Source organism: Corythoichthys intestinalis, chromosome 16 (genome assembly GCF_030265065.1).
Source record: "Corythoichthys intestinalis isolate RoL2023-P3 chromosome 16, ASM3026506v1, whole genome shotgun sequence".
Taxonomy (NCBI): Eukaryota; Metazoa; Chordata; class Actinopteri; order Syngnathiformes; family Syngnathidae; genus Corythoichthys; species Corythoichthys intestinalis.
The window spans coordinates 49,098,688-49,109,132 of record NC_080410.1 but is presented as its reverse complement, the minus strand read 5'-3'; the positions used below and the strand labels follow the sequence as shown (position 1 = coordinate 49,109,132).

The window sequence follows — 10,445 nt, the reverse complement described above, 5'->3', positions numbered from 1 at the left end:
CTTCAGACTTCATAATGCCATGCACACGGTCAAGTAGTCCTGTGCCAGAGGTAGCAAAGCAACCCCAAAACAAAACATCAGGGAACCTCCGCCATGTTTGACTGTGGGGACTGTGTTCTTTTCTTTGAAGGCCTCGTTTTTTTTCCCTGTAAACACTATTTTGATGCCTTTTCCCAAAAAGCTCTACATTTGTCTTATCTGACCAGAGAACATTCTTCCAAAACGTTTTTTGGTTTTCTCAGGTAAGTTTTGGCAAACTCCAGTCTGGATTTTTTTATGTCTCTGGATCAGAAGTGGGATCTTCCTGGGTATCCTACCATAGAGTTGCGTTTCATTTTAGATGCCGACGAATAGTACGGGTTAACACTGTTGTACCCTCAGACTGCAGGACAGCTTGAGCGTGTTTGGATGTTAGTCGAGGTTCTTTATCCACAATTCGCACAATCTTTCATTGAAATCTCTCGTCAATATTTTCTTTTCCGTCCACATCTAGGGAGGTTAGCCACAATGCCATGGGCTTTACACTTATTGATGACACTGCGTACGATAGACACAGGAACATCCAGGTCTTTGGAGATGGATTTATAGCCTTGAGATTGCCCATGCTTCCTCACAATTTTGCTTCTCAAGTCCTCAGACAGTTCTTTGGTCTTTCTTTTCTCCATGCTCAATGTGGTAATCACAAGGACACAGGACAGAGGTTGAGTGTACTTTAATCCATTTTAACTGGCTGCAAGTGTGATTAAGTTATTGCCACCACCTGTTATATGCCACAGGCAAGTAACAGCTGCTGTTAATTGCACAAATTAGAGAAGCATCACATGATTGCACATTTTAGAGAAGCATCACATGATTTTTCAAAGGGTGCCAATACTTTTGTCCGGTCCATTTTTGGAGTTTTGTGTAAAATGATAATGATTTTTTTTTTTTTTTTTTCCCCATTCTCTTTGTGTTTTTTTATTGCAAGCAAAATAAATGAAGGTATTACTACCAAATTTGTAATTGCAATCATTTTCTGGGAGAAATTCAGCATTATCTGACAGAATTGCAGGGGTGCCAGCACTGTAGTTAACCGCTGCCACCCTCCTAGTTTGAATGGATTGGGCGTCTACTGATGGTAAACTCATTCCAATTCACAGCAGAATTCTGAAAATAGCTTGTTTTCTGTTTATTAGTTATGTAGAATGATTTCCTGACACAAGTCTGTTAAAAGTTTCCACAGGGGTCACAGTTAGTGCTGGTTTTAGAGACATAAAACTGTAGTCCGGTTACACCGGAGGATCCAAGAGGTGAAAAAAAAAGCATCCACTTACAGGGCAAGCAAGCAGTGAAAAAATAAAACAAAACAGAGGAGGAATATTCCAGTTGTTGACCATTCAAAAAAGTTAAGGGTTTATTTTGAAGGCAAAGCTTGTGGCTTGTGCATGCTTTTCTTGGGAAATAAAGGTAGGAAAGCAACAACCAGATAGAAAAAAAAAAAGAATTGTAAAAATGAGGGTGTTTCAATCTTTTCAAGGCAAGAAACTCTAATATGCCTTGCTTGTTTATAAATAAACTAAAAACAAGCCAAAGCTAAACTCCGGACCACTGTGTTGCGCTAGGATTCCCTTGACTTTAGGCTCATTTGGTGTCGTAACCAGTGTTGTTAATCTTACTGAAAAAAAGTAATTAATTATAGTTACAAATTACTTCTCCCAAAAAGTAACTGCGTTAGTAACTCAATTACCTGAATGTAAGAGTAATTAGTTACTTGGCAAAGTAATTGGAGATAATTACTTTTTTTTTTTTTTTTTTCCCCCTCCAAGGAAAAAAAAAAAAAACCATTGGCCACACTATGTGAAGTTTTTTGTGAAGGTTTTTGGTACAATTGGCCCGAGCCCAATTCATTACCCTAATTTACCCTTTACCCTGAATCAACTGTTAAAAGTTGTTAAAATTGCTCCCATTATTGCATTTGTTCCCTTCTCTCTAATTTCGACATATGAAAGTTTTAAAACTGTTTCATCATTTAAAGATAGATTCAAGTCAAGATTTTGCCAATTTAGAAGTATTTTAGATAAAAAGTTACTTAGGTTCGCTAGGAAGGTTCTCTACAACAGAGCCGTCCTAAAAAGTCTACTGCTTTAAGATGGCGGCTGTCTACTAACGCATTTAGTGCCATGCAGTGTTCTTAATTTTACTTTAAAAAAGTAATTAATTACAGTTACAAATTACTTCTCCCAAAAAGTAATTGCGTTAGTAACTCAGTTACCTGAATGTAAGAGTAATTAGTTACTTGGTAAAGTAACTAGTGATATATATTTTTTTTTTCTCAAAAAAAACCCCACAGGTCACACAATGTGAAGCTTAAAGGGTTTGGGGGACAGTTGGCCCTAGCCCAATTCTTTACCCTCCGCTTAACTAGACACAAGGGTATTGCGATAACTAGCTAGTAACCTTTGCTATGTGTGGAAGTCATTTAAAGTTGTGAATCAATCGTTAAAGTTGTTAAAATTTCTCCCGTTATTGCATTAGTTCCCTTCTGTCTACTTTAAACATGTGTAAGTTTTAAAACTGTTTCATCATTTAAAGATAGATTTAAGTTAAGATTTTGCCGATTTAGGAGCATTTTATATTTTAAAAAATTACTTAGGTTCGCGAGGAAGGATCTCTACATCAGGGCCTTCCTGAGAGGTCTACTGCTTTAAGATGGCGGCTGTTTACAAACGCATGTAGTCCTTAAAACATGTTGGCAATGCAGCAGTGTCTGTCATTTGCATCTAGTTCTATAATATGATATCTACTGTGTCATGTGGGCGTAGTTTGTCGGCTATGGCTGCAGTCGTGTATTATTGGAGCCACCTAGCATCGCGGTTGCAACGGCATCTTCCCCACTCCTGCTCAGCTCTCGTCCCCGTGAGTCCATTTCTCTCAGACTTTTTTTTTATTCAACCAACTTAGTAACGCATAGTAACGCACGCCTTTCCCGCCTCAGTAACGGTAACGGCGTTGCCAAGATGAGAAAAGTAATTAATTAGATGACTCATTACTGAAAAAAATAACGCCGTTAGTAACGCCGTTATATTGTAACGCCGTTATTAACAACACTGGTCGTAACACTGGTCCGCCACATGGTGTCGCTGCATGGCCTGGATCACTACAATCTCTGTGGCTTCTTTCTTCTGGTTCCTGTCTTGAAAAAGTAGTCTAGAACCCACAAACGAATGAAATGGAGACGTTTTGCTCTTCGCGTGAATGCGTAAGAGGCGGCCGGTTAGAAGACCTGTTTTTGGTGATCCTCTGCACGATGGCGTCCGTGGTCAGGCTGTTGCCACTGTCGATGCTGCGAAGGATTCCTTGCCTTCTGGGCACCTGACGTGAAAAGTAGAAGCATTGTTAACAATCAATTTCAAGTTATTGTCCGATAATTATTTTTTTTGTGAGGAGTGTCAAACGATTAAAATTTTTAATCGAGTTAATTACAGCTTAAAAATTAATTAATCACAATTAATCGCAATTCAAACCATTTAAAAAATATGCCATATTTTTCTGTAAATAATTGTTGGAATGGAAAGATAAGGCACATTCAACATATGGTACATAAGTACTGTATTTCTTTATTCTAACAATAAATAAGATGGCATTACCATTATTAACATTTTGTTAAAGCGATCCATGGATAGAAAGACTTGTAGTTCTTATACGATAAATGTTAGTACAAGTTATAGAAATTTCATATTAAAACCCCTCTTCATGTTTTCGTTTTAATAAAATTTGTAAAATTTTCAATCAAAAAATAAACTAGTAGCCCGCCATTGTTGATGTCAATAATTACTTACACAATGCTCATGGGTGCTGAAGCCTATAAAATCAGTCACACCCAAGCGCCAGCAGAGGGCTGCAAAACTCAGAAAAACACAACAAGTACACTGTGGGGGAGGATTTGCGATAGCTTAGGAAACCTGACTGTAGATCTGGGTGGTTCAAATTTCTATCTCACACAAGCTGGGGCGCCGGCCAGAGCGCTACTTCATGGCCCAGGATGTCCAAGGATGGATGGAAGGAGGCAGAATAATGAGGAGGCAGATTGCAGTAACTTAAAATTACTTTATCCAAAATGGCAGTTCCAAAATGGTACAACAGATGGCGACAATGTCCGTGTAATGGCGATGGTTTAATTTGGATGGGTAGTCAACTAAACTGTAGATGGCTTAGCAGGAATTGGTGCCGGTTAATTCGTGGATGAATGAGTGTGTATGTGGGTGTGTGGTTTTCTGTATAAAGGAGAAAATAAAGCGAATTACAGCCCAGTAGTGACAGCAAGGCCAATATACTAACATACAACTCACAGTAAATACCGAGATGGCACTTTAGCAATTCGCTAATAAGCTTAGCGCGCGGAGCTAACTCGTGGTGTCTCAAACAACAATAATAAATGCTAAACAGTACAAAGAGGTTCATGCACTCACCTCTCATAGACGCACACGGGACTTGCACACGCACTCAGGAAATTTCTAAATGAACACAATTCACAACTACTGGCGACAACTGAAAGGCGAGTAGCCACGAACTTTCTCTCTTCCTCCTCGCTCTAAATTAATTGGCGCCCATACAGGCAGGCAGAGGAGGACCCAAAACGTGGTGGCCCGGAGTTTGCCTGTTTAGAATACAAATAACACATGAGTCTTTTGTACATACACCTTTCACTGTGCTGTCATTTTAATCTGTTTGAGCGGGGCATTTGTGCGTTAATTGCGTCAAATATTTTAACGGGATTCATTTAAAAAATTAATTACCACTCGTTAACGCAATAATTTTGACAGCCCTACTTTTTTTTAACCAATATCCTGATATTGTCCGACCCAAAAAATTGATACCGATATCAAACCAATACAGATATATGCGCTTGTGGACTTGACATATTATGACAAATTGTGATGCTCCACTGGATGCGTTAACAATGATAAATGGAACAACTTCAATTCTGTGAAGAATAAAAGAACAACTGAAGTTATGGGAAAAAGTGCCTATAATGTAACACTATATTTATTGTTGAACTCAAAATACAGTTGTACCTCTACATACGAAGTTTATTCGTTCCAGGATCTTGTTTGTAAGTCGAAATGGTCATATTTCGAGCAGGATTTTCCCATAAGATTACATGGAAGTAACACACAACGTCATGTGTGGAGGAAAAATGGAACAGCTCACCAACCCAAAATCAACACCTCAGCCCCACCGTGAAGCATGGTGGAGGGAGAATCATGATTTGTGGCTGTTTTGCTACCTCAGGGCCTGGACAACTTGCAATCATTAATGAAAGAATGAATTCAAATATTTATCAGGATGTTTTGCAGGGAAACTTGAGGCCGTCTGTCAGACAGCTCAAGCTAAAAAGAGGATGGATGCTGCAACAAGACAATGATCCAAAACACAGAAGTAAATCAACGTCAGAATGGTTTCAGAAGAACAAAATACATGTTCTGGAGTGGCCATGTCAAAGTCCAGACCTGAAACCCATTGAGATGCTGTGGCATGACAGCGATTCATGCCAGACATCCCAGGAATCTGACTGAACTACAGAAATTTTGTAGAGAAGAATGGGCGAAGATTAGTCCTGATCAATGTGCCAAGACTGATCTGCAGCTACAGGAAGCGTCTGGTTAAAGTTATTGCTGCCAAAGGGGGGAGGCACAAAATATTAAATGTGATGGTTCACTTACTGATTTTTTACCCCTTCTGTCATTGTTTGCATACTATCCTCATTAAAATATGACAACCAATAAACAAGGGCGTAGGTTTGCATAGGGACGGTAGGGATATAACACCACCAACTTTTCAGAATGCTCAAATTGTACCCATTGCCTTTTAAGCAACCTTATATGCATTATATGGGGTGGTTTAGAAAGAATGTTCCAAAGTCGTTACGCATGTATTCATTTTAAAATAATTGGACTGTATTATTAAATTTCAATTAATTAATAATTTAATAAGAATTAAGAGTCTTTGTAACAAGTACGTAATTTTAACAGATTAAAAGTCATATGGGCTTGATGTTGTCCGTGCCGCTGGTGGTGGTCACATTGAGCACTTGTAAAGCATGAAATAAAAACTTAAATACAATACTTGTGTCCTGCTAGTTATTAATTTTTTAAGGTTTTTTTTTTAATATAGCACAATGGTTTCAGCTAGGGTTGTTCCGATCATGTTTTTTTGCTCCCAATCCGAGCCCGATCGTTTTAGTTTGAGTATCTGCCGATCCCGATATTTCCCGATCAGATTACTTTTTTTTTTGCTCCCGATTCAATTCCAATCATTCCCGATAATTTTTCCCGATCATATTCATTTTGGCAATGCATTAAGAAAAAAATGAATAAAACTCGGACGAATATCAACATACTGTACATAAGTACTGTATTTGTTTATTATGACAATAAATCCTCAAGATGGCATTTATTAACATTATTTCTGTGAGAGGGATCCATGGATAGAAAGACTTGTGACTTTGTATATTGTGACTAAATATTGCCACCTAGTGTATTTGTTGAGCTTTAAGTAAATGATACTGTAGTCGTGCCCAAATGCATGATGGGAAGTGGAACCATGACTGTGCGTAGTGCTACCAATTGATATATATTCTCTGCGTTGGGAAATAAAATAAGGTGTTAAGAAAAAGATCAATTGCCACCTTGCTTCCCCACATTGCTTCCCATGATATTTATAATTGTAGGGAGAGGGATTGTAAGGCTTTAGCCAATTAAAAAAAGGCTCCAAAGGCTGCCAAAATTCACTCTACTCATTTAACGCTGCCTCTCATCTCTCTATATAGGCCCATTACAGATTGAGCGCGACAATGCGTGAGTGGGTAGTGCAGTGCATTCATTAATCGCGTTAAATATTTTAACGTGATACATTTAAAAAAAAAAAAACTAATTACCGCCGTTATCGGGATAAATTTGATAACCCTACCTTAAGGCTAAACTAAAGACTGGATGAGTGTAACATATTATGTCTGTAATGTTAAATACAATTAGAAAACGATTTAATTAAAAAATATAAATATATTAAAAAAAGGCATGGTCAATATTTTTTTGCCGATTCCGATACTATGAAAATGATGTGATCGGACCCGATCGATCGGGATGTCAGATCACGTCACACAGCTCTAGTTTCAGCACATTCTTTTTGAATCACGAGTTCAGTTATAGAGATAATTTAGAATGTCTTTCCATATGTTGCAAGGATAGAATTGACCCTACCATTATTTAGTGAATTATTTTCATTATGTTAAAACTTACATTTAACCCTTTTCACTTGCTAAATGCGACGGTCCACCCCCTCTCCCCCCCTCAAATGCACGTTTGATTAGCTGATAACTTGACCCACCCCCGACACACACACGCAGCCACACCCTGACAGAAATACATGTTGAAGAGGAGGGCTATTATAATTTTTTTTTTTTTTTTCCCCCGGCCAGCAGCAGCAGCCACTGTAAGTCACGTAAAAAGACGTAATGTGATGGAGGTAGGAAACACACTATAAATTTTGCTATTGGAAATCCGACCTGCATCAGAGTTAGCATAACATTAAACTGTATGAATTTGCTTACCTGCAAAACTCGAGTAGGAAGCTGCTTGGAGAGAAATGTCCCTCTGTGTTTTCTACTGTAATCATTAATTACAGTGTGAGAAATGTAGTGAACTCTGCTCAAAACTATAGACCCAGAAAAACATGAGCAAAAGGTGCTTAGGGAGAGGAATCTGCTGCATAACCTCATATGTTGCTCACACAACACAACATGCACAAAATAACCATAATTAACCATGTATATGATTTAAAATAAAAAAGCTACCCACACTAGCGTTGCGATTGACTGGTTGATCGTAATTAACGTAATGAACATCCCTGATTTAGCATATCGTTCATATTCATGAGAAATGCAGCCTTGTTCACCCAATCTGTTTGGTCTTATTAATGTCCATCCCGAGCAAAAAATGTACATGCAGGTTATGCGTTTATATTAGGGCTGTCAAACGATTAAAATTTTTAATCGAGTTAATTACAGCTTCAAAATGAATTAATCGTAATTAATCGCAATTAATCGCAATTCAAACCATCTATAAAATATGCCATATTTTTCTGTAAATTATTGTTGGAATGGAAAGATAAGACACAAGATGGATATATACATTCAACATACGGTACATAAGGACTATTTGTTTATTATAACAATAAATCAACAAGATGGCATTAACATTATTAACATTCTGTTAAAGCGATCCATGGATAGAAAGACTTGTAGTTCTTAAGAGAAAAATGTTGTACAAGTTTTATATGTATATTTATGTACAAATTTTATATTAAAACCCTCTTAATGTTTTCGTTTTAATAAAATTTGTAAAATTTTCAATCAAAAAATAAATTAGTAGCCTGCCATTGTTGATGTCAATAATTACTTACCCAATGCTCATGGATGCTTATAAAATCAGTCGCACCCAAGCGCCAGCAGAGGGCGGCAAAACTCCATAAAACACAACAAGTGAGCATTTCAATGTGTACTATCATTTAAAACTCTCTGAGCGGGGCATCTGCATTAATTGCGTCAAATATTTTAACGTGATTAATTTAAAAAATTAATTAACGCCCGTTAACGCGATAATTTTGACAGCCCTAGTTTATATCATCCCGACCGATGTTGAGACCAAACCTACGCCCTTGCCTATAAATGTTTGGGTGGTTTCAATGAAAGCAGACACTGTTATTTCATCTGTGTGGTTTTGACAAAGATCAGATCACATTTGATGGGGATTTTATGCTGAAATGTGAGAAACTCCAAAAGGTTCAGATACTTTTTCATACCGCTGTAGTAGTAGTGATTGCGTTATGCATCCACTAGATGGAGCTGTGCTAAACGGATTGTCCTGCCATGAGCAACCAATACTGATCCATATGTAAAGTGCCTCGGATTATAAGGCGCACTATCGGCCTTTGGGAAAATAAAAGCCTTTTAGTGCGGAAAATACGGTACTTTGATATTTGAATTATTTTAAAAACTACTTGTCTTTAATCTAAAAATCTGAATAATGTATGTAAAAAGAATTATGTATGTGTGTTAAAATATGTACACTGCGTAAAGGAAGAAAAATTCTTTGGAATAATAGAAAATAGCAGCAAAAATGTCATTATTACATTGTTTAAATTTGTTTACATTAGGAACATATTTCTAAAATACTGTATCTATCTAAAATAGGCCTGTCCCAAACGACTATTTTTCTCCCGATTAGTCGGCCGACTATTTTTGCGATTAGTCGACTAATCTAATAATTAATTTTTTTGTTTTTTGTTTTTTAATTTAGCAATGAAATTTTTGTTGACGCTTATCAATTCACGAAAAACATATTGGAACACTTAAATTATTTATTAAAAATAAAAATAAACACGTAAATAACAATAATAAATCACAAACAAACAATGAGTTCAAATGCTGATAAAATTAACTAATGTAGCATCCCGATTGAAAAGATGGTTTACAACTTTTATTCCATCCTTGATCTAATCACACCGTAAGAGCTACGGTGCACACAAATAAAACAACACAATTAGAAATTAACAAAAACTTCTCACCTTTTTCCTTTTAAACCTTATTTATATATAAATGAATTGCCTGTATGAATTGCCTTTACCTTAATTTAATTACCTTATCATTGACAATGTCTCCCTTGAGTGCAATCACTGTATATATTTATGACCTTTTAACCTTATATAATTTTCTATACCATAAAATAAACCATAACATGAAATAAACCTTTCAGTTTGCATTAAGAACAATACTAATAGCACTTATAGGGCCATTGTCAATTAAACATTATTATTTAGTAAGGCGACAGCACCCTCTGGAGTACAAAAGAGGAAAAAAAAAAAAAAAATTACAAACTGGGTGACGGCGCTTGAGGTGTTTTTTCACGGCCGACGTGCAGCCAAGCTTGGCATTGAAGAGACAGGACAGAAGAGTGTACCCTCCTTTGTTTCTTTGAAATAAGTCAATGTTTTAGACACTGTGGTGCGCTTTTTTTGGCTTTGTGCCGCTTTCACCGCTCGCATACAGAGCATCCGACATTCTGAACTTTCCACGCATATATTTTTTTAACCCTACGTTAACCGTCGACAGGATGTTGTGCTCGTCGACGGATTTACGTCATCGATGACGTCGACTATGTCGACTAGTCGGGACAGCTCTAATCTAAAATGTACAATAAAAAAATGACGTTAAGTCTGGCAGCCTATCAACATTCCAGAGGCTACTCACAGACGTACCTCCATATAATTCAAAACTGTACATGCATATCAATATAACAAAATAATCGATAAGTAAATAAACACAAAAAGATAATACAAACTTCAAAACCATCGTTGCACAGGTTCACACATGTAACACTGAAATATTGCCTGTTTAAACATTCTCTTGA

The 10,445-nt window shown here is 37.0% G+C and overlaps 1 long non-coding RNA gene across 2 annotated transcripts; it reads right to left on the bottom strand.

The window, feature by feature from the left end:
- Positions 1-1,134: 1,134 nt before the first annotated feature.
- Positions 1,135-4,598, bottom strand: LOC130904583 (uncharacterized). Of its 2 annotated transcripts, none has more exons than XR_009060869.1 (3): positions 3,819-4,598; positions 3,263-3,351; positions 1,135-3,186 (listed from the first exon to the last, which is right to left on the bottom strand). It is a non-coding gene; the product is annotated as an uncharacterized LOC130904583 (long non-coding RNA). The 2 variants fall into 2 exon arrangements; XR_009060870.1 differs by having other exon boundaries at positions 4,449-4,598.
- Between the last annotated feature and the right edge of the window lie 5,847 nt (positions 4,599-10,445).